Below are 24,997 nucleotides of genomic sequence, written 5' to 3'. Positions count from 1 at the left end.
TATTTAATAGCTCCTTTAAATTGATAAAGTATTTAAGCTTTGTGATAAATTTAGAGCGTAACCTTTGTGTAATATGTCATTCCTTTACATATTTCCTTTCATCTTTACACTACCAAATAAATCTATTATTAATAGGTATTACGTTTATGGAGGTTGTTAAAAGAGAATGGAGTAAATCCTGAAGGTAAATAGGATCACTTGAGAATTCTACTCCTGTCACCCATTCACTGCTAAGGATTGGATTAAATTGACCTAGAAGATTTAAAAGCCTACACAGCCTTGTCCTTCAGGAATAGATGGCGCAAGCAGATGAAGTATTGTCCCGCTGTATTTTGCATTGGTCAGGCCCTCCTTTGCTCTCACTCTGAGAAGGGACCTCAAATTCCTTCCCCTAGGCTCCTTTGATGAGGTTTTGTGAGAGACAGAAGCTATTTTGTAAAGCTGTCAGCTGTCGTGAATAAGAGAAATAGATAAAGCAGCCAGGAACAAGAGAAACAGATAAGAGGTGACTTCTCAGGAATGAGGGGGAGCTTGTCTGCCTTGGACTAAAAGAAGAAGAGAGAGGATGTTGGAAGGGTGTGTGAATCAACTGAATGGAATCCTCATCTGCAGGCTGACAGCAGTGTTATGGAGACAAAATGAGTCAACAAAGACATCCAATGGCTGCTTGAGAGACAAAGACAAGGGAGAGAGGAGTACAGCTGGACACAGGATGTTTCGTATTGGGATGGCAGCGTTTATCAGGGAGGGTGAGCTAGAGGGAAAACGGGAAAGATATGTGGTCCAACTTTCTGCTCCTGTACCTTGAGCCTTGCTAACTAGGACATTCTTTGTTCCCACCGGTTGGTGACTTAATCAGTCCCCTTTAGGAAGCTCGAAGACTGATATAAGCTATAATTGCTGGGTCCTGTAACAAGTCAGATCCTGGGAAGATAAGCATTGCTCTCAGTTGGGGTTGAGTATAACTGCTTATGATCTGACAATCTATCTGATACACTTAACATTCCCCAACACATCTAACAACAAATAGCTGCAATTAGAAAACCCCACCTGGAAAAGGGGAAACCACACGCAACGGCCATTGTCCATAGCACATAAGCATATGCTGTTGGCCAGAAGATGCAAGGACTCTCTGCCCTCTCTAGGAGGTGTGTAATCCTAGATCAGCCAAGCTGGCCTCCCCAGATTCTGGTCACAAGGATGATCTTTCATTGCCTTTGTCCTTTGTGCCCACATCTGAGCTGGTCATGGGGATGATATTCCAGGGGCTTTGCTGAGGTAACAGGCCATTTTTTATTGGATATTCAGGAATTTCAGTCCCTTGTTTGCCAGGTGATAGTTCAGTGTTGATTTGCATTTGATCAACTCTGCAATCAAAGCTGGAGACAGTGCTCAAATTTACTGCCAGCCCAGGGATTTCCATCTCCTAGCAACAGCCCAAGATGCTCTGTTCACGTTCTTAGCCCTCAGCTTCAAGAACTTCCACCTGGGCCTCTCCAGGGCGATTGGGAACAATTTCTTGGGGTGGGCGTGACAGCTAATGTAAACCCCTTTGCTCCCAGGTTACACCCCAAGGGATGGCTTTTGCTGTGGAGTGGTTGTCATTTTCTTAACTTGAATATTCCAGCCTGAAGGGGAGTTTGAGAGGGACGGGGGGCTCAAGGTTCTGTGAGACGTCAATGTTCTTGATTATTTTTTACCCTTGTTTTTTTTTTTGCACGACTTTAGTTTGATGGAGACAATTTTGCTTTTTCTACCCTTAAACTTTGCCAAGATTGCCAACTTTCAGCCTTTTTGGATTATTGACCTCAGCCAGAAATGGACTGTTTTAATGATATATTTTCTTCCCTTTCTGCTCTCAGACAATTTTCAATTGGAGACTATCCTTTTCTCATAAATGTAGTAAAGCCCTTCCACCTCCTGACCCACTATTCTCCAGCTTTAATAGACACATAATCTGAGTCCCAAAATATGAGTAATGGTTTACCAGCAGCTGTGCAAACACATAACAAGAATGTAAGTCAACCTTTTCATTTTTTATAGATAGGTCCTCCATGGACCTCCTTGCCTGCATCCCCTCAGCTAATTACACATTTTAGAGTCTGTGACTTACAATTCCTTTCTCAATTTTGGAATTCATTAAGATTGTTTAGGGGACAAATAACAGAGATTCAACCGCTAGTTATCTTGAACATAAAAGTAGAACTTGCTGTTACACTTAAATGAAAAGTTCAGTGAGAGATCAGGCATGGTTAGATAGATCTAAGTGTTCAGTGCCATCTCAGCTTTTCTTGGAAAAATGTTAGCTCTATACTGAGACAAGCTCTCCCAACCTGGTGGTTCACGTCCCAGCTTGCATCTTCCTTAGCTCAGCAACTCCAGAGGGAGAAATATCCCTTTTTTAGTAGTTGCAGCAATAATCCTGCAGCTGGTGGCCCTCATTGGCCTGGGTTGGGAAGCATGAACCTCCATGACCGACCACTGTAGGTGGGAGGATGGAATATTTTAGTTTGGTTAAGCCTGGGTCATGTGGCCATCCGCATCAAGGGTGGGAGCGTCCATCACAGCCTGCTCACATGAACTGATTTGGTGAAGAGGTGGTTTCTCAACAAATGTCCTATGTGCCCTCATAGGTCAGCGTTGAAACTGACTTAAGAAACCAGTTTTGCTACATGTGGCTGCACCAACTCTTGCAGATTATTCAGTAAGTCTCACTTATTGCAGAAGTCTCACATAAATAGAAGTTCCATATACTAAACTTATGATCTTTCACCCAGTGTTCTAGTTTAGTATTCAGATGATGTAATGTGGTAAGAATTACACAGAAGTGGCATAGGGTGGTGGGGCCCTCACAACTATTCCACAAATACTAACGAGCCCCTTTCATGTGGTAGCAACGTACTGAACACTGGGATACAAACTTAATTAAGACATGGTTAATACCTGGAAGGATTCATAATGGGGGTAAGAAATATGCCTTTAAATAAAGTAATCACAATATTACATGCAAATGCCTTAATAAGGATACAGTTGTCTTTTGAGACCCCACAATGTGGGCTTTTTGCTCTCCCCACATTTTCTCACTTAAATCTCAAGGCAAGCCCTCAAGGTAGGCTTTCTTCCATAAAGACATTGAGGTTCACAGAGATAAAGTCTTCTGTATTTGGTCATTCAGCTGACAAACAGCAGGAGCCTTTGGGAATTCTAGTTGGTAATATTGCATTTCTCAGTATTTTGGAATACTGAGAAAGCATAACACATCTTTAAGCCATCCAATAGCTTTAGAATCATTTATTTGTTCCATCTTCTCCGTCCTCTACAGCTTATCTGTCATGAAGTCCTATCAATTCTTTCTTTGCCAAGCTCCTCAGGTTTTCCCCTATATTTCTTCCAACCCATTGTTCAGGCCTTTAACATCTTATGCCCAGATTGCAGGGGCATCTCAACTTGTCTTCTTCTTGCTTCCAGACTGTCTTTAATTCGTTCTGCTACCAGGTGGGTTTGGAGGTAGGCAGAAGTCTTATACCATACAGTACTGCCTTGATCATTTATTTGACAAATATTTATGAAAAGCCAGTCATTGTGCTGGATCATGCTCTAAAACTTAAAATAAAGCACAATCCCCTTGAGGATTTCACTAATGTTCAGGGAAGGCAATTGCCTACATTATTTCCCATAACAGAATACACATCAACAACCTCTTGTTCCACAAACTTCAGTGCTTTCTCACTGCTGCCTTAAAAATGTCTGAACTCTTTAGCTTAGCATCAAGGTCTTCTTTGTGCCACCGACGCAAACTTGTCCCCATAGTGTCCTCCTTAAACCATCCACTCCAACCAACTGATCTACATGGTCCCCGTGAAAGGCTCTGTGCCTGTCCTTCTCCATAGCTTGTTCACGTCACCCCCAGGTTCTCTCCACCCCTTGCAGTTCTGGGTGATTGTGATTTTACCTGTAAACTCTAAGATCACTTCTTGTCTGCACTTGATAGAACTTTCTCCATATCATTTGGCATTTGTGACCTTCCCTGATTTCTGATGATTTTATTTTTTTAAATGTGTTTTCTTCTCCGAGCTTTATGGTAGCACCAATCCTTGATCAAATATCGAATGATAAAGAGCCTGAAAGTGCTCTGGTCACTGGCAGACATGAGCTTTTTTGCAGAGTAGGAATAGAGAGGTTCAGCTAGGAGGAAGAGAGGTGAAGATAAAATAAGGTACAGATGAAAAGCTGCTTTTCATTCTCTATTCATTTACTCTCCTCTTGCTTTGCTACATTCTCTGGTGGGGGGCAGTTTTCCTCCCTACAGGGTGGTAGGAATACAAAGTCTGATCCCTGAGCCAAGATTGAAGCCAAGTACCAAAAGCAATTTCACTGTCTCACTTGGGGTTTGAGGCATCCCTGAACCAAAAAAGTAAAATATTTTTCACTATTCATTGATTTAATTTAATTTCCTTCATACAGTTAGACTAATAAAATCAGCAGTTTAAAGAATAGTTTTATGTAGTATTTTAAGATTACATGATTTTGATATTATCTTTATTAACATAATGATCCTATGGGAAAATTTTTTCTAAGTGAAGATTATATCATTTTTTAAAAAAAATTTTTTCTTTTTGAGGAAGATTAGCCCTGAGCTAACATCTGCTGCCAATCCTCCTCTTTTTGTTGAGGCAGACTGGCCCTGAGCTAACATCCGGGCCCATCTTCCTCTACTTAATATATGAGATGCCTGCCTCTGCATGGCTTGCCAAAGGGTGCCATGTCTGCCCCTGGGATCTGAACCGGCCAACCCTGGGCCCCTGAAGCAGAACATGTGAAATTCACCACCGCGCCATGGGGCCGACCCCAGATTATATCATTTAAATCCTTGTTTTATGTTAAGGAGAATTTGTGATTAGTGGTTCTCTGTGATGTTGTCTAGGTTAAAGCACTTATGTAGTTGATAAAATATCATTTGTTTCTATGCTACTCTTGTAAAAGGTATTTTGGCTCACTTCAGGGCTGAATTATTTTCCCTGAAATCATTTTACGAAAAAAGACCAGCAACTTGCTGATAACTTTTCTTTTAAATGACTGCGCAGTCAAGACCTAACAGCAAATTGATGATGCAATGGGGTGACAGGAATGTGAGATAATGATACTTCTTATGAGGTAACTTAAAACAATGTCTCTGTTTTGGGGACTCACACTACTGAAGATTGACTTTAGCTTTTTCAAGGTATGACTTTAAAAAAGAAAAAAAAAACAGCTGTTAGGTTGATTTGTTTTCTTTCAAACAGTCTTAATGGCTTCAATTTCTAGAACTTACTCCTTGAAGACAGCAACATCACACTTGGTGATATTTTGCTCATTCGTCTTCAGAACGTTTGTTCAGTTGAGAAATGAAAATGGGTCTCAGTATGGTACATAGAGTGATTTGTTCTAAACGGCACAAAAACTGTTTCTGGGCCAGGGAAGTGTTAGTTCAAGTTCCTATAAAGTTGATGCTTATTCTGCCGCGTGGACACCATAATCCAGCCAAATCTGCACGCTGGAGACTTTCCTGTGGCTTCATTTTTACCCCAAACATATGTTATTAGCTATATGTCACAGGGAAGAGGAAATATGCAAAGGCACAGGCACTGTTCTGAATTAGGGGATCATTTCCCCCGCCCCCATTTATGGTGAAATTTGCTTCAGTTTATGTAGAGTGTGCTTTACTGTGTAAAGGGACAGTCTGGTGTTATGGGTTCAATAAAACAGAAAATCCTTTGTTGCAATGACTGGAATGCAAATCTGTTTTGCAGATCTGGTTTCCTGGCATTTGGGGCAAACACTAGCATGTTTAATGCTTTTGTTTTAGGAACAAAAGTAAACACTGTAGGGAGTTCACCAAAATCCTCTCTCCTCACCCCTTCTGAAACCAAACTGAGCAAGAGGACCAAATTGCTGCTTTCTTCCCATTTTGGTCTTGCTAGGGTGGCAGCAGTCCCCCTGTTCCCATTGTTTGCTTTGCTTTACGTTTGACTCCAACAGAGATCAAAACTACATCTTATGAACTTATAGTTTGGCAATATGCTGGCAAATGGGAAAACAAGCAACATAAAGCAAATTTCTGCCACAGTGCTTTTAATATTGAGGCAGATTTTTATCTAACAGAGTCAACAGAATGGAACATGAGCACACCAGCAGCTCAGGGCTGTAAACACAGCCTCCTGATGACATATCCCTAGGGGGACAGATCATACAGCTTCTATATTATTCAGCTTGTCACTCTACTGGCACAGAACTGATTTTTGCCTCGGAAAACGTCTCTTTTCCGAAACTCCAGCTGTCCTTCATTCATAAAGCAGTGTTTTAATAAGGTGGTTGTTTACTAGGAAACAATGCTAATGGTAATAATGAATCACTAACGATATAGCTTATTCCTTTTCGTAGATGGTCTATTTGCTGCCGAACAGCTGGAGGAAAAGTGGGGAAAAATGCAATCAAGCATTTAAACATCAAGGCTGGATGTTTCCAAACATAAGTGTCCAGATGTTTAGCATTGTGGAGGTAATGTGTTTGATTGCTTGCCTTTTTCATATTTTATCTGGATCTTTTGATATTCTGTAGAAAGAGTCACGGACTATTCTTCATTTTTAGTATGCTGAGCAGATTTTTGGATCGTGAATGGCAACAATAATGCTGAAGACCGGCAAAGCCAGGCCTGGCAGGGATTGTGTGAAATGAAGGAGGAGAAGAGGAAGAGATGAGACTCAGACTGTGGTTAAATGGGTCCCTCTCCTGGCTACCACGCATGGAAGCATCTGCCTTTTTAAAAGCATCTGCTGCATCAGTTTTCAGATTTCAGTTGAGGGGCATCTAGGAATCAAGAAGTTGAGCAGAAGGATCACATCCTCTTGTCTTCCCTGAGACCCAGAGGCACAACACCCAGGTGCTTCCTTGGGCTACCCAGTTCTAAGAAAGAAAGTAAACTTTCTGCCATTGAGGATACTGGCTCAACAGGAAATCTAGTCTCACTAAACTGAAGTAGAGTTGTTCATTTCCTCAGACTGATGCCTCATCAGGCAAAATTAAAAATCTAAAGTAAACGAAATGAAGCACTTTCTCCATTTTGGATCTTTGAGTACCTGACCAAAGCCAACACACGCTTCCCACTGCACTTCTGTGATATTGGTTATTGGTACTCATGATTAGAGTCATTGCCAAATGCTCCACTAAATTAAAACCCTTGCAAACTAATGATCTCATCAAAGGTGACTCCATTTCAGAATTGGATTCATAGGTCCTGGAGCTAAAAGAAATGCCACTCCTAAAGAGTGAAAGAAAAAATGGTCATTTACTGACATGTCTCTGCAGGAATCAGTAACATTACAGATCATGTAGGAGCCAAGAATAGCCTGAGTATATTAATAACTCAGCCTGTTCACTGATTTTATTTGAGATGAGTGGTTAAAGAACACTCTGCACTGATGATGAGTCTGTGACGAGGAACAGTGTCATCATTAACATGAGGGACTGTTTAGCATTTAGAACACTTCACACATAAAAGGAACTTAACACAGGACTATTTATTGTGCTTTAGACAGATGGCTTAATGCTTCTTTAGCCTTCAGCCTATCAGGCCACCCGTGGTTTTCTTCAGCCGAGGGCTTTTAAAAAATAATTGGTCTATAGCAATTTTCCAACAAGACTGGCTGCAATATATTTTCCTAAATCTTTTTCTTACCCTTAACTATCCCTTACACAGGTTTGTGGTTGACAAACCTCCCTGACTGACACGGATTCCTCTCGCATAAATAATTACCGACAGAAAAGGAGATGAAGGGGCTGAAATTTCATCATTAATGGTTTCTTTGCCATGGAAAATCTATTCGGTAATGATTACTTGGGAAAACAGTTCGTCCCTGATTAAACACTGCCAGACTCTGGAGAAGCTGTTCCCCCAGAATCTTTCAATACAGAAAATGATAACCCAAAGTAGATAGATTACTGTGGGTGGTAAAAAAATGCATGTATGCGTTTGTTGCAAATTGCTATAGAAGAGCAATTGTCTCTCTGTCTGAGGAATATGTAAGTGTGCTTAGGAAGGAATAAAGAGGCTGCAGTTCCCCTGCTCGTCCTATCAAAGTGAGAATCGAGCACACTGGAAAAGCAAGCGGATGCATTTTTATAGTGCAAACTTCTATAAGAGTCTTAATGACTCCCTGCACTGCCTTGGCCACCGTTCAGCTCTCCAGGCCCTTCTGTGAGCTCTTTTAGAGGAATAACGTGACCGAGAGGCCTGGAGACTCTGCGGATTGGCCCGGATGGATACGTATTTGCATATTCTTCTCTGTATAATCTCCCCCGTAGGGTTCAGAAGAGGTACACTTAGGCCTGGGGCCGAGAAAAGCGATTACACAGCAGAGAAGGTTTAGTGATCAGATGTATTTAAGAGGGCAGGAGTCTCCTGGCTGTACGTCCAGGAGTGCTTGAGAGGGCTGGAAGTCTGAGTGCAGAGCCTCCTACTGGCTTTTTTCTCTTTGGGGAACAAAGATATCTCGCTGGAGGCTTAGATTTGCCGCTGACACTTTACTCAGGGCTGGACTAGAGTCCTTGCTGTTTCTGTGGCTACTGCTGGTGTCAGTCAGTGTCTTGCACCGAAACTGTCAATTTCCTCACCTATGAGGAAGAAGCCCCTTCAGTGTTCTGTCTGACCACATCCTGTTTAATTCTCAGCACGAGAGGCTAAGCCCATTCCGCCTGATGAAGGAGTTCAACAGCTTACCCCTCCACGTGCATAAGGGCGATGGTCAGCTGATCATCGAGGACACGGGCCTGGACCGCGAGCGGCTGTGTGGCTAGGCCCCACAGTACGTGCTGGCCTTCGACGTGGCCACCTTCTTGCAAGAGCGTTCCGGCTCGTGCACGTGGAGGTGGAGGTGAAGGACATCAACAACCACGCGCCATGCTTTCCCCGGGCCCAGGTCCCGGCGGAGGTGTCCAAGGGCTCAGCGGTGGGCAAGCGCATGTCCCTGAAGGTGCCGGTGGACGAGGACGTGGGCGCCAAAGGGCTGCAGAGCGTGTGCCTCTCCGAGCCGCACAGCCCCTTCCGCGTGCAGCTGCAGACGCGCACGGACGGCGTCCAGTGCGCTGACCTGGTGCTGCTGCAGGAGCTGGACCGCGAGAGCCAGGCCGCCTACAGCCTGGAGCTGGTGGCCCAGGACGGCGGCCGCCCGCCGCGCTCTGCCACGGCCGCCCTCAGCGTGCGCGTGCTGGACGCCAACGACCACAGCCCGGCCTTCCCGCAGGGCGCTGTGGCCAAGGTGGAGCTGGCGGAGGACGCGCCCGTCGGCTCGCTGCTGCTGGACCTGGACGCATCCGACCCTGACGAGGGCCCCAACGGCGACGTGGTGTTCGCCTTCGCAGCCCGCACCCCGCCCGAGGCGCGCCGCCTCTTCCGCCTCGACTGGCACTCGGGCCGCCTGACCCTGGCTGGACCCGTGGACTACGAGCGCCAGGACACCTGCGAGCTGGACGTGCGGGGGCAGGACCGCAGCCTCGGGCCTCGCGCCGCCACCTGCAAGGTCATCGTGCGGGTCCGCGACGTCAATGACAACGCGCCGGACATCTCCATCACCCCGCTGGCCACCACGAGTCCGCCTGCTGCCTCACCTTTCTCCACCGCCTCTGCTCTCAGAGGGAGTGGGCGTTCTGGGGGCGAGGGACGAGACTTTGTCGAGCGGACGGAGACGCCAGACGTCAGCGCCACCTCAGTGATGCCAGAAAGGGGGGCGCGCGCGAGCCTGGTGGCGCTGGTCAGCACCTCGGACAGGGACTCGGGCTCCAATGGGCAGGTGCGCTGCGCCCTCTACTGGCACGATCACTTCCGGCTGCAGCCGGCTTAAGCCGGCAGCTACCTGGTTGTGACCGAGGCGTCCCTAGACCATGAGCGCATCGCTGAGTACAAATTGAAGCTGGTGGCCGAGGACCGCGGCGCGTCCCCGCTACGCACCGTGCGCCCCTACATAGTGCTCTTGAGCGACGAGAACGACAACGCGCGGCTCTTCACGCGACCGGTCGACGAAGTGTCTGCGCGAGGGAACAACACCCCCCACCCCCCGGGCGCCTATTTGGCCACGGTGGCCGCCCGGGACCCTGACTTGGACCGCAACGACTAGGTCACCTACCGACTGCTGGCGGCCAGGTGGATCTCACTGGGGACGTCCTGTCCACTTACGTCTCGATGGATACCTCCACTGGGGAGCTGGGCACACGATAGGAGGAACTGGCAGAGCTGCAGCTGGGGCTGAAGGTTGCTCGACGGCTGGGTCCAGGCTGTGGAGGAGTAGAACGACCACGCACCTCAGCTGGCGACCACGCCACTCTTCAGTTGCTGAGCCCAGCTGCCTCTGCCCTCAGGTGCACTCCCGGGCAACTTGCTGACTCGACTGCAGGCAAGGGACTTGGACGAAGGCCCCAACAACAAGCTGACTTCACACCCTCCTCCGCAGCGACGGTAGCCCCGGGGCTCTAGCGCTACACCCGGCCACAGGTGAGCTGTCCCTGCAGCGCTGCCTGTCCCCGCGGTCTGCCCGCCCGCTGACGGCAGTCGTCGTGGTGCTGGACGGAGGCCAGCCGGCCCTGTCTTGCACGGCCACATTGCTGCTAGTGCCCACGGACTCGGCGCCACCTGGCGAAGAAGTGGTGCTGGTGTCACTGCCGCCTGGACCGCCAAACAAGGCGGGGCGGAGGAGACGGGGGTGGGGTTGGGGAAGAGGGGGAGAGGGAAGGGGAACCCGCGAGATGGTTCCCAGCGGCCCTCACCTCTCCGTGGTCCTGATGGATCAGTGGCTTCGGCCTTCTTCTGGTGGCCATCGTCACCGTGACTCGCTCCCGCCAAGGTGAGGCTAGGACGCAGAGGAGAAGCCTTATGAGCACAGCCAGAGCGAGTGCTGCTCGAGGAGTGGCCTGGCTGGCCCAAGTTGCAGAGCATCAGGAGCTGACTCTGGGGGCTTCGGATCTGAGGTTCTTCGTGGAGACCCCGCCCCTTTTCCCTTTCTGCAGAAGCTCAGGAGCGCTAGTCTGCGGAGATTTCCCAGTCTGGGGACAGTGGGATGTCTTGTGCTCTCGCCTCGGGAGGGGAGCGGGATCCTGTAGGCTCAGGTAGAGCACCTCCAGCTCTCTTAGTGTCCTCATTAACGTTTAGTATATCTTCATGCCTGGAACGTTATGAAAATTCAGTGCCTGATCAGGTTTGGGATTTCAAATGGCTAATTTTTCGGGACTTTATTTTTTATTTGAGAAGAAATATTCTTCACAGATGAGGGTGGAAGGAGGCCAGACGGTCACGTGTTCATATAGGCCTATGCCTGTTTCTGCCTCTGGTAACTTCCTTCTGGGTCCAGTTTGAATACCTTCATCCCAGTACGATTCAGGGCTTAAATGCTGGGTTCCGGAAGCATTCCAGATGCGGCATGCTGTGCCTGCGCTGTCAGCTTTGGTATCTAAGGGTCAAATATTATTAACTGCTGCTCTCACCCCTCTTTTGAAATAGGGTTCAGTCTCGGGTCCTTTTCATTCCCCATGCCTGTGTGAAGAGGATAAATCTGCTGCAAGTTTAAGGTAATTTCAGAGTATTCATCATTATCTTTAAGCAATGTGTTTGACGTTTTGTACATTTTTATGGATAACAGAGTAATGCTTTCCTTTTCACTTCCAGTACACATTCAAATACAGATGAATTATTCTGCAGGATAGTGGAAAAGGAGAAGTAAATTGAAGGACAGCAGTTCTGATATCAGCAGAGAGAGCTTCAGGAAGGCATCTTGTTGAATCATTGCAAAGCAAGAGGGTGAGTTCAAACCTGTGAGTTTGAAGCTCTTCCTCTCAAAGTCACCATAATACTTTATGCCTGAATGCACGAGAGAAAACTAAATGAGTTATCTCAGCTGTGCATTCATAGAGGAGAGTATGCTGCGTGCTGCTGAGTAGAGCTAGCGTTTTTGGACCACTGATTATTTAGTTGGTTCTATGTATTTTAGATACTTTACAGTTATGGACTTATTCCCCATAATAAATCCAATGAGGTAGGAAACCAAGGCACAGAGTGTTCCAGTTGAGATCTTACCCAGGATTTCTTGTTCTAGATTTCCTGCTCTTAATCTCCCTGCTAAGCTCCCTCTGTTAATGCAAAAAGATTAAAACACTGAAAAATCAGAATATTGTGGTTATTAGCACTAAAATAATTTTGTGCCACAAGCAATAAAGGTAACTTCCCAAATGTGGAGATTCTGGAAGGCAACAGACTATGAATAGGTAAATTTTGAATAGGCCAGGACTCCGTTTGCTGGGAACGTATGAATATGTGGTTTTGTTTGGCTCTCTTTGTTTGGAGAATCTGGCACCAACACTACCTCATACTATTCAGTCCATCTCCTGTAGTGTCTGGAGATTTTGTTTTAGGCCAAAATCTCTGTAATGGTGTTTGGTTCTGGAGGGGTATCTCCTGTGGGGAAAGGCATAGTCAATTATGAGGTATTTTTGTGTTAGACTCCATGATAGTGGGCACCAGATCTTGAGTCCCTCAAAGAAAACACCTTACTCTCAAAGATGAGCCCCAATGGTATGTCCTACTGATTCAAGTGCCTCTGCACCATAATGGATATTTTTGTCCCATCTATGTTTAGTTCCTTCAACTTTTTCTTTTTTAAATGAGATGACTCTAGAAACATCTGCATCCTGGTCCTCTTCTTCTGAATATTCTCTAGTTTGTAAATATCTTTCCTAAAATGAGGCACTTAGAGGCAAACACAGTACTACAGAACCAGTCTCTCTCATGACCTCCAAATTCATATATCCATTCGCCTATTCAGCATTTCCATTTGGGTGTTTACTGCACATGCCACATGTTCAAAACTGAACTCTTGATTTCTATTCTCCAAACCTGTTCTTTCTCTAGTGTTTGTATCTCAGTAAATGACACATCTGTTTCACTTATTGCTTACTCTGGCCCAAATCTTTCACGTCATTCTTGATTTTATTTTCCCACATACAAATTCCAATCCATGATCAATTTGGATTTACTTCAAAATCCAAAGAGACAATCCATTGATTCTCAATTAATTCTCAGTTAATCAATTAACTGCCTTTGTGGCTGCTACCCTGCCCCAGGCACTGTCCTCTCTTGCTCAGCCCACTGCAGTGGCCTCAGAACTGGCCTCTTTGCTCCTGTTCTTGCTGTCTTGCCATCTACTCTCCATACAGGAACTGGAATGATCCTCTCGTTTCAGAAGTCAGGTCACATTACTCAACTCTCCAAAGATTTCTCACTTAAAATGAAATCCAAAATCCGTATCATGGTATCCCAGCCACTACTGCTGTGTAAGCAACTAGCCCAAAATGTGGCAGCTTAAAACAACCATTTTGTTATGCTTACAGATTCGATGGGTCAATTTGACAGGACAGAGCAGGGATGGCTTGTTTCTGCCTCAGTGTCTGAGGCCTTCACTGAGAAGCTGTGATGGCTGCGGGCTGGTATCATCTGAAGGCTTATTCAGTCACATGTCTGGCATGTGGACTAGGATGACTCCAAGTCTAGCACTGCTGGCTTGGGGGTGGGAAGGGAGGCTACCTGTGTCCTTTACACGTGGCTCGATTTTCTCACAGCATGGCAGCCTCTGGAAAGTCACGTGCTCCAGGTTGCAAACATGAATGTTCTACCAAACAAGAGAGAAATCATATGCTCTTTTATGACCCAGTCATTTCTGGTCCAAACAGTCTTAAGCCCACCCAGATTTAAAGGGAGGGGACAAGGACCCTACCTCTATGGTGGAAAATTATTAAAGAATTTTGGGGCCATGTTTGTAAACCAGCCAGACAAGGCCCATAAAATCCTACATTATCTGGCCCCTAGCTGCTTCTCCCACCTAAGTTCTTACCACTCTTCCCCTTGATAACGTAGGTCCTTTTATTGGCTTTCTTGATTTTGAATACATCAAGCATAGCTCCATCTCAGATCTCAGGGTCTTGCTGCTCCCTCTGCCTGGTAAACTCTTTCTTGAGACATCTGTGTTGTTTCCTTCCTGCTTTCATTTAGGCCTTGGCTCAAATGTCCATCTGCTCAAAGAGGTCTTCCATACCTCAGATTGCCTGTCCCTCTGTCACTCTCCATCCTGCTTTATTTTCCTTCATAGCATTTGTCATTGCCTGATAGGGTTTTATATCTGTGTATTATTTTTTCCCTGTTCTAGGGTGAATCACCAGCATCAAATGTATATTAAAAAGTTTACTGAAAGGATGAATGGTGATGTGGTCTAACCAGCAGATACATTGCAACTCCATGACTATGTTATGATAATATCGCATTTTACATTAGGGTAAAATTGGGTTGGTGTTTTTAGAAGTTCCATTGTGCCGCTTTACTTTTTGGAAAATTTGGCTGTCATCTTAACAGTTGATTTTACGGTAAATTTATCTTTATGGATCATTTAATGTTAAATTAGCTTTTTCAAAAAAATCAAATTCGTGGGACTCCTCCTGTTGAATCTGTAGTCAGAGAAGAACCAGCTTCTTCTTGCCTTAACTCAATTTCCTCTTCCTCTTAACAGGCAGGCTCTCTGAATACGTGATAGCTCAAGGTACTGCCGGGACAAACAAGACTGATCAAGACAATGCATTCAACCTGAGAGGATGGAGTTTCTTGGTAATGACATTGACAACATTTCCTCCTACCTATAGTCAACAGCTACATTTTATTTAATTATTAAACATTTACCCAGCACTTACTATGTGCCAGGAACTGTTCTAGGTGTTTTACAAATATTAACTCACTAAGTCCTCCTAATAATGCTAGTAGGTACGTACTGTCATTTAACCCCATTTCACAAATGGGGAAACTGAGGCATAGAGTTCTCAGAGTAATTTGATCAAGACCATCAGCTGTAAGGGTAGAGTTGGGTTTCCGCCTCCAGGAGTCTAGCTCTGGTGTCTATGCTTTTAGTGTTCTGCTGTGGCGTATTTTCAGTAGGTTTTTAAACACTTATTTTATGGGTCTTCTAAAGATTTAGGACCGATTTACATTCCTGAGGGTGTTTCTGTCTTTGACTTTGAATGAAATGGTCTGATTTATGGTTTGGTTTATACTCCAACTTTCTGCTGCATTTTCTTGTAAAACTTTTAGTAGGATTATTGAGAGGATGACGTGAGCGATGGCAAGATGATTGAATTAGATGTTGACAGCTGGAAATGAGAAGTTTAGTGAAGGCATTTTTATTATTTTTGCATCTCACTATTAATAGTTAACACACAGAGTGAATGCATTAATAAATACATCGATAATCTTCAGAAACTTCATTTTAGATTCTAATTTTAACCATTCCTCCCACCAAACCTGTATCAGAGAGTCCAGCAAATCGTTTAATTTACTTGCTTGAATTTTATTTCCACTTCATTTCCTCAGTGCACCAGCAGGTGGAGGTACAAGTCATTGGTAGAAAATCCAGAGGAAGAAGAAAGAAAGAAACGGCTAGAAAACCAGTCCCTGAACAACTGAATGTTCCTCGCATTTTTAAGTATATAGCTACACAGCAGTCGGACAGTTTTTAATATTTTAAACTATTGCATTTTATTTCCACGTTGTTTCAGATTATTCAGAACAAAAACCATTTAAGGATCTTGAAAGATTAATCCAGGAATCTCAGAGCAGCCAGGATCTTTCATCACATCAGGAAAATAGCTACAGGATAGCACTTTCTTCAAGCCCCCTTTGCCCTCACGTTTCCCAGCTGAGAAATATGAATTTCCAACCAGAACACTCAGAACTCAAAGGATGTTATTTTCAAGTCTATGCCTCCCAAACTGAAGGGCTGCCAAGGGTAGATGACAGAGTTCAAAGCTGCAGGCCACCAATGCCGCCTCCCCCCCCTTCTCAGACAGAGTAATGAATTAAATCATCCTTCAGTGCATGGATCACCTTCACACACCTCAGAAAGAGCCACTTCATTTGGAAATGCTGCAACTCATATAGACAGTTATGTTTGGGGAATATACACATTTATGTTTCTGTCAAGTATTTATAAGCCAAGTTGCGTACACAAGCCTCGTAGTTTTGATAGACATCTCCCTAAATTATGTCACCAGTCAATGTCAGAGCAAACGATAATTTTATATAATCCAGGATATTTTGCCAAAGAGTCTTAGCTGTAGCCTTTATTGCCCCAAATATATTAAGTGAACATATATTTTATGTTCTAGTATCATTTATGAATGTAAGTAAAATAGTCAATCTAGCTGTTTGTTTATGTTTGAGTGTTTGCAATTCTACTGGGAACATAATTTAAGTTTGAATAATTTTAGGCTGGATTAAGAATCTGGGCCCCAACTGTAACCACAGGCCCAGTGGGGAGAAAGAGGAAGCTGTGGACAAGCACCACTGGGGTGGGGGAACTCAAATCATTTCTCTAGCTTGACATCTGAGAGAGTTTCTGGGTGCTTAATGGTAAAGCAGCGGCAGATTCTGGCAATGGGTGAAAGTCAAATGGAGGTGGCTGGTGATGTGCTTTTGGGCACTCAGCCCATTCACAGCAGCAGCTCAGTCAGAGGCTGGGTTGCGGGGGTGGCATGAGCTAGAGAGAGTCATAAGGCTTCAGTTGTCCGGGTTAGATTCCCAGCAGGACTCCTCTCCTAGCTGTGAGCAGGAGGCTAGGTGGAAACTGAGGCAGAAGACTGGGCAGAAAAAGGGTTGGACCCAAAATGTGGTGACTTGCAGAGTACGTGAGCTGCTGGACTTCATCTGTGGCTAGTCAGATCTGGGGGCAGCAAGCCTGGGTGATGGGATAGAAGCATCTGCATTGTGTCTTGTTTTTTTCAAGATTGGTTCAAACTGTGGGTAGAATGGAGTCTGCAAATGCAGGACACTAGAGTCTCCCAAACTGAAAGAGTCTGGTGTCATTGTGATCTGACGGGCAAGAATGGTCCGCCCAATACAAGAACCATTAGCTGCATGTGGCTGCCAAAAGTTAAATGAATTAAAATTCAATATGATGAAAAATTCAGTTCCTTGATCACATTAGCCAAATTTTAGTTGCTCAGTTGCCACACATGGTTAGTACCTATGGTATTGGACAGAACAGCTATAAGACATTTCCATCCTCATAGTTCTAATGAGATAGCACCGATCTAGAAGGGGCAGGCTCGAGGACCACCCCCTTGGGTTGGGGGTGTTTAGGACAACAAGTGACCCACCATCCTTGCTCAGCATATATATGGGGGACTGTGTATTCTTATCTGTTCTCCACATTTCCCTGGTTCATGACAGTTAGTCTTTTATTGGTTTATACAAGTATTTCAAAATGGATTGACACATTATATTATTTATTATGAAATATTTGAAAAGTGTCTAAAGACAAGAATTCCCAATAGTACAAGTTTTTCTGCAGGCCTGGGGAATTTCTAAAGGCTCTTCTGCTCTTCTAGCTAGCATCTTAAATTTGTAGTCCTCATATTCAGTCCTATAACCTTAGAGATTTTGCAGCAACTGTCATGATAAAACCAACTTACTCTTACTCCTAAACTCTCCTGAGAAATAATTCAGCAGTAATCATACTTTAGCCATGCTCAGGCAAGCAGGTGTACTTCTGACTCCTTTGGCCGCTGGCCTCCTATAGAAAAATCACTGCTGTAGAAATTGGTTTCCAGACCCCTGTAGTACCTTTAGAGTCAAGATGCTGTCCCAAGTGTCAACTCTTCAGAACAGGTGGTCTAGGCCTCAGAGAGGCTGCAGCAAATATGAACATACCTAGCTATACATAAGACATACCTTAAAAGTAAGACGGTACACCTATCTTTTGGGTCACATTGAATAGTATTTCAACTTCATTAGAGTAATTTGTTAAGTCATTGAATTCTGTGGAAAACATTATTTAGAACCCAAGAAGTTAAAACTTTCCCTCAAATTTATGAATGTAGGATTAGATGTATTTGTTTTTCTTAAAACCAGGTGCACGTGTATTTATGATGTTAGCTTCTACTTTAATTATGATTTCTCAAGCAGTTTGTAACTCCTGAATCCTGCCTTTTTATGACTGAATTCTCAGTGAGAAATAATAATGGACAATATTTATCAAACACTCAAGGTGTAAAGGCTCTGTGCCAAATGTTTTAGATGAATTATTGTATTTATGCCTCGTAACCATCCTAGGAGGTAGTTATATTATCATCCCCATTCTATGGATGAGGAAATGGAGGTTTAGAGAGGATAATTTGTCTGAGTTCATACAATAAGTCAAGGAATTGTGATAAGATATTAAAGTGCATGAACTTTAGGTTTACAGCTGGACAAAATTTTATACATACGCACCCAGGTAACCATCACCCAGATTAAGGTATAGAACATTTCCAGCTCCCTAGAAGGCTTCTTCATGCGCCTTCCTAGGCAATAACTCTTCCCAAAGTAACCACTATTCAGACCTCTTTCACCGTCTATTACTTTTTCCTATACCTGAACTTCATTTAAATAGGATCACACAGTGTATCCTCTTGGGTGCCTGGCTCAACATTATGTCTATGAGCTTCATCCATGCTGTGTACTAGCAGTTTGTCCTTTCTTGCTGCTGGGTAGTATTTCATTTATGAATTTGCCACAATTTGTTTATTCATTTTACCCTTGATAGACATTGGGGTGATTGTAAGTTTTTGGCTCTTGTGAATAGTGAATTTGTTTACACATTTTTTGGTGGGCATAAACCCTCATTACTGTTAGCTGTATACCCAAGAGTAGAGTTGCTGGGTCAAATGGTGATGGATCTAGGATTTGATCCTTGAATTTTCTGACTCTACTGTTACCCATTGTGCAACACCCACTACATCAATAACAGCTAACATTGACTAAGGGCTCTGTGTGGGCTAGACACTCTGCTAAGCTCTATTTTTCTAAGCAGGTTCTTGATATAATTGAGAACTTTCTATAAGCTTAACTAATAACAGCAGGGGGAGTTTTATATTTGTTCAACAAATAAGGCAGTCTTCTAAATTATCATTAAGTAGCTGATGTATTACAATGTGTGTGGAACACTTAGTAGCTTCTCTTTGAAAAGATCACAATAATATCCATCTTTGACAGACTTCTTTTACTCATTGAGGTGTATACAGTAAGAGTACAGTTAGCAATTGACTGTTCATTTACTCATATACGGTAATTAGCTAAGGAAGAAACAAATCAATTTAAAACCAATTTCCATAGTCTACACTTGCTCATGAATTGATTGCAGACTCGAATTTGCCGAATAAAAAGTGAAGCTAGCTAATCTCAATTTGTATTTCATCGAGTAAATGTCAGCTATTGATTTCTGTGGCTTACTGCTGGTGAGGCCATATGTCTGTCATTCTTTACAGGTAGCACAATCACTGTGCAGTTTAATTAGGTGTGGGCTAGTCATTCACTTGCTTGTGGAAGATGAAACATTTAACTGTAGTGGGAGGAAAGACCTCAGCCAGCTGTCTGTTCTATCACCCACTTTCAGACTCTTACTCATCTTAATTTAATGTCCATTGATTCTTATTGTTGGGTGTTGTACAGAGGAGCCCTTTTGTAATGTGGTGTGGGAAGATTGGGCTAAAACTGACTTTGTAGGCTAACTGAATTCTTGCAAGCTTTCTTGAATTCTTGACAACGCAGCATTACATTTTAAGGGAATGACTTGACCTGTGCATTACAGAACAGTTTCCACAGTGTACCAGATTTTCTTAAAGAGTAATACATGCTGCCTTGGTCATACAGGATTTGTTTACTATTTGACAAGTTGTGATGCCTTCTGACCTGGCCTTACACAGAATGTGCAATCTTGCACTGTACTCAAATACTGCAATTCATGTAAAAAGTGGCCTCAAGTAACAGTGAAAATAATGTCTTCTTTCTCAGAAGAAGTACTGTAACCTCTTTGTTTTTGATTGCCTCACCAAAATGGGGATAATAGTACCTGCTTCATAGGGATTTTGTCAAGATAGCTAAATGAGAGTACATATAAAATGCATAGAGCAATGCTTTGCATTTTAGTGATCACTTAGTAAATGCTTATGATTATCATCAGAGACATTTTTCATTCTCTCCTGGAGTTGTTTAAATTGATGTAGTTTCTTATTCCAAATATTCCTACATTTTTCTCTTTATTTCTTTCTGTTTGGTGCAATTAGTATTTTTTCCATCTCTTTTGGTTAGCTATTATTATTTTTTTAAACTAACTTTTCAAATAGGTGGAGAATAATGGTTAAAGTCCCCTGGGCATTACAATATTTTTGACAGTGGTATGAGCCTCTGACTCAAAAAAAGAAAACAGAGGCAGTAGAAGAATCTGCTGATGGAGAGACCACAGAACTGGAACTGCAGGAGGGGAGCAAAGTGAAGTTGAAGAGAATGATGTCAGCATCATGGAGAAGTGAGCTCTCCTGGTGATCCCTCCTCTCCACAATACAATAAAAAAGACATTCATATTCCAACAGAGAACATCCGCACAACACAGAAGTCATCTGAGAGACCCATGCAGCCATACATAAGAAGGTGGAGGTGCTGGAGCTCCCCTTGGAGGAAGTGGAATGGGGTAAGGAAAAGCATTGCTCCCTCCCCAAAGACTGAGACCCAGGGATTGCCTGTGGCCTTTGAGAGGGAAGGAAGGATGGAGGGGGGTGCCCATTTGTGGGAATATCAAATCTCCTCAAGGTCCCTCACAGCCTAGGGGAAAGCCCCCTATTGGGTGAACGCTATTGAGGGGGATGATTTCATCAAGCCAACACCCCAGGAGAGCAGATAGTAAGGACAGAGCGAGAAAACTCCAAGAGCATGCAGAAGAAAGTGCCCCTTCCTACACCCACCCAGCGCTGGTTCCAGCACCTGGGATCCCAGTGGAACGCAGAAGGCTCAGAATATGCAGCTCTTGAATGCCACCCAGTGGTGATAGGTGGTAACTCTGACCAATAATACCACGATGTGCAAAAACAGAGCCACACCTTCTAGCAGTATCAAAAATTATATTAAATCTCCAGACCAGAAGGAAAATGACAACTACCCAGAAATAAGTCCTGAAGACATGGAAATATGTAAACTAGATGACAGAGAATTCAAAATAGCTATCATCAAATAACTCAATGAGTTGAAATAGAATGTAGAGGAACTATTCAATGAGTTCAGGAGCTACTTCACAAAAGAGATTGAAACTATAAAGAAGAACCAATCAGAAATTTTGGAGATGAAAGACACAATGGATGAGAGAAAACAAAATATGGATTCCCTGAATGCTCAAGTGAATATCATCCTTGATAGGAGGTAATCCTTAATAGGAGGTAATCAGCATAATTGAAGTTAGACATATTGAAATGCTCCAGAGAGAGGAGGAGAGAGAACTAAGACTAAAAAGAAATGAAGAAAGTCTCTGAGAAATATCTGACTCAATCAGGAAATGCAACATAAAAATTATAGGTATTCAAGAGGGAGAAGAGAAGGAGAATGGAACAGAAAGCTTGTTCAAAGAAATAATGGCAGAGACCTTCCCAAACCTGGGAAAGGAGATGGAAATCCACATGAAAAAGACTATCAGATCTCCTAAATATGTCAATGTAAAAAGACCTACTGCAGGGCATATAGTAGTGAAATTGGCAAAAATGAATGACAAAGAAAAAATACCAAGGGCAGCAAGGTAGAAGAAAGTAACCTACAAAGGGACCCCTATCAAGCTTTCAGCAGATTTCTCTGCAGAAAACTTACAGGCTAGGATAGACTAGAATGACATATTCAAATCATTGAAGGACAGAAACTTTCAGCCAAGAATACTCTATCTAGCAAAAATATCCTTCAGATATAATGGGGAAATAAAAGCTTACCTAGATAAACAAAAACTTAGGGAGTTCGTAGCCACAAGACCCACCCTACAGGAAATCCTCAAGAAGGGCCTCATACCTGAAAAAAAAAGAGAGAAAGGGGTTACAAAGCCTGGAGTAAGTAGATAAATAGGTAGACAAAATCAGAAAATTGTAGCTATGCATCAGAACAGGTTAGCAAATACTCAAGTGTACCATTAAGGATAAATGGAAGGAAAACACCAAAAACAAAGATCATCTGGTCGTTTTAACCACAAACTCATAATACTAGATGGAATAAGATGTGACAAAAACAGCATAGGTGGAGAAGAAGAGGGGGACTGAATCGGTTTAGTCTAAGGAAATAAGAGGCCATCAGAAAAGGGACTATCTTATCTATGAGATTTTGCATACAAACCTCATGATAACCACTAAACAAAAAAGCAGAACAGAGACACAATTAATAAATAAGGAGAAAATAAAGAATCCCAACATAAAAACTACATAACTCAATTGGTAGACTGAAACACTTGGGACGAGAAACAAAGGAAATGTAGGAGAACCGGAAAACGAGTGATAAAATGGCAGCATTAAGCCCTCATATATCAATAATCACCCTAGATGTAAATGGACTGAATTCTCCAATCAAAAGACACAGTGGCAAGATGGGTTAAAGAATGAGACCCAACAACATGCTGCCTCCAGGAAATACATCTCAGCTCCAACAACAAACACAGGCTCAGAGTGAAGGGATGGAAGATGGTACTCCAAGCTAATGGCAAACAAAAGAAAGCAGGTGTTGCAATACTTATATTAGACAAAGTAGAGTTCAAGGTAAAGCAGGTAATGAGAGACAAAGAGGGGAAGTATATAATGATCAAAGGGACACTCCATCAAGAAGACATAATGCTTATAAATGTCCATGCACCCAACATGAACACCAAAGCACATAAAGCAACTATTTAACAAACCTAAAAGAAGATATTAATTATAACACAATAATAGTAGGAAACCTCAACACTCCACTCACATCAGTGAATAGGTCATCTAGACAGAAAGTCAAGAAGGAAATAGTGGAATTAAATGAAAAGCTAGACCAGTGCACTTAATAGGTACATATAGAACACTCCATCCAAAACCAACAGAATACACATTCTTCTCAGGTGCACATGGAACATTCTCAAGGATAGACATATGTTGAGAGACAAGGCAAGCCTCAATAAATTTAAGTAGATTGAAATAATAACAAGCATCTTTTCTGATCACAATGCTATGAAGCTAAAATTAATTACAAGAAAAAAGCTGAGAAAGGGACAAAGATGTGGAGACTAAACTACATGCTATTGAACAACTAATGAATCATTGAAGAAACTAAAGGAGAAATCAGAAAATATCAGGAGACAGATAAAAATGAAAACATACCATACCAACTCCTATAAGATGCAGCAAAAGTGGTACAAAGAGGGCAATTCATTGTGATACAAGCTCACTTTAACAAATAAGAAAAATCCCAAATAAGTAATCTCAAACTACACATAATTGAATTAGAAAAAGAACAAACGAAGCCCAAAATCAGCAGAAGGAGAGAAATAATAAAAATCAGTGCAGAAATAAATGCTACTGAAAAAAAAGCCAGAAGAAAGAATCAATGAAACAAAGAGTTGGTTCTTTGAGAAGATTGACAAAATTGACAAACCCCAACCAGACTTACAAAGAAAAAAGAGAGAAAGCTCAGATAAATAAAATTAGAAATTAAAGAGGAGAAATTACAATGGATACCACAGAAATACAAACGATTATAAGAGAATACTACGAAAAACTATATGCCAACAAAATGGACAATCTAGAATAAATGGATAAACTCTTAGACTCTTACAACCTCCCAAAGCTGAATCCAGAAGAAATAGACAATCTGAATAGACCAATCACAAGTAAAGAGATTGAAACAGTAATCGAAAACATCCCCAAAAATGAAAGCCCAGGATGAGACAGCTTCCCTGGAGAATTCTACCACACTTTCAAAGAAGATTTAATACTTATCCTTCTCAAGCTATTCCAAAAAATTAGGGAAGATAGAACACTTCCTAACACGTTCTATGAGGCCAACATCACTCTGATACCAAAGCTTGACAAGGATAGCACAAAAAAGGAAAACTATAGGCAAATATCGCTGATGAACATAGATGCAAAAATCCTCATAAAATATTGGCAATCCTAATACAACAACATATCAAAAAGATCATATATCATGATCAAGTGGGATTTATACCAGGGACACAAGGATGGTTCAACATGCACAAATAAATCAATGTGATACACCACATTAACAAAATGAGAAATAAAAACCACATGCCATCTCAATAGATGCAGAGAAAGCATTTGACAAGATCCAACAGCCATTTATGATAAAAACTCTTAACAAAATGGGGACAGAAGGAAATTACCTCAGCATAATAAAGGCCATGTATGACAAACCCACAGCCAACATCATACACAGTGGGGAAAAACTGAACACCATCCCTCTGAGAACTGGAACAAGACGAGGGTACCCACTATCACCACTCTTATTCAACATAGTACTGGAGGTTTTGGCCAGAGCAATTAGCCAAGAGAAACGAATAAAAGGAATCCAAATAGGAAATGAAGAAGTGAAACTCTTGCTGTTTGCAGATGACATGAGCTTATGTATAGAAAACCCTAAAGAATCCATTGAAAAACTATTAGAAATAATCAACAACTACAGTAAAGTTGCAGGGTACAAAATCAACTTACAAAAATCAGTTGCATTTCTATACTCCGATAACAAACTTACAGAAAGAGAACTCAAAAATACAATTCCATTTACAATGCCGACAAAAAGAGTAAAATATCTAGGAATAGATTTATCCAAGGACATGAAGGATTTATACAATGAAAACTATGAGACATTTTTGAAAGAAATAGATGATGACATAAAAAGATGGAAAGAGATTTCGTGCACATGGATTGGAAGAATAAACATAGTTAAAATGTCCATACTACCCAAAGCAATCTACAGATTCAATGCAATCCCAATCAGAATCCCAATGACATTCTTTACAGAAATAGAACAAAGAATCCTAAAATTCATATGGGGCAACCAAAGACCCTCAATTACTAAAGCAATCTTGAGAAAAAAGAACAAAGTTGGTGGCATGCTTGACTT

At 42.6% G+C, this 24,997-nt stretch overlaps 1 pseudogene; it reads left to right on the top strand.

The window, feature by feature from the left end:
- The window catches only part of LOC124241395 (protocadherin-8-like), a 104,714-nt pseudogene that overhangs the window by 66,906 nt on the left and 12,811 nt on the right, over window positions 1–24,997 (top strand).

Source organism: Equus quagga, chromosome 6, assembly GCF_021613505.1.
Source record: "Equus quagga isolate Etosha38 chromosome 6, UCLA_HA_Equagga_1.0, whole genome shotgun sequence".
Taxonomy (NCBI): domain Eukaryota; kingdom Metazoa; phylum Chordata; class Mammalia; order Perissodactyla; family Equidae; genus Equus; species Equus quagga.
The sequence above is the reverse complement of the archived record's forward strand: the minus strand, read 5'-3'. Positions and strand labels throughout refer to the sequence as shown.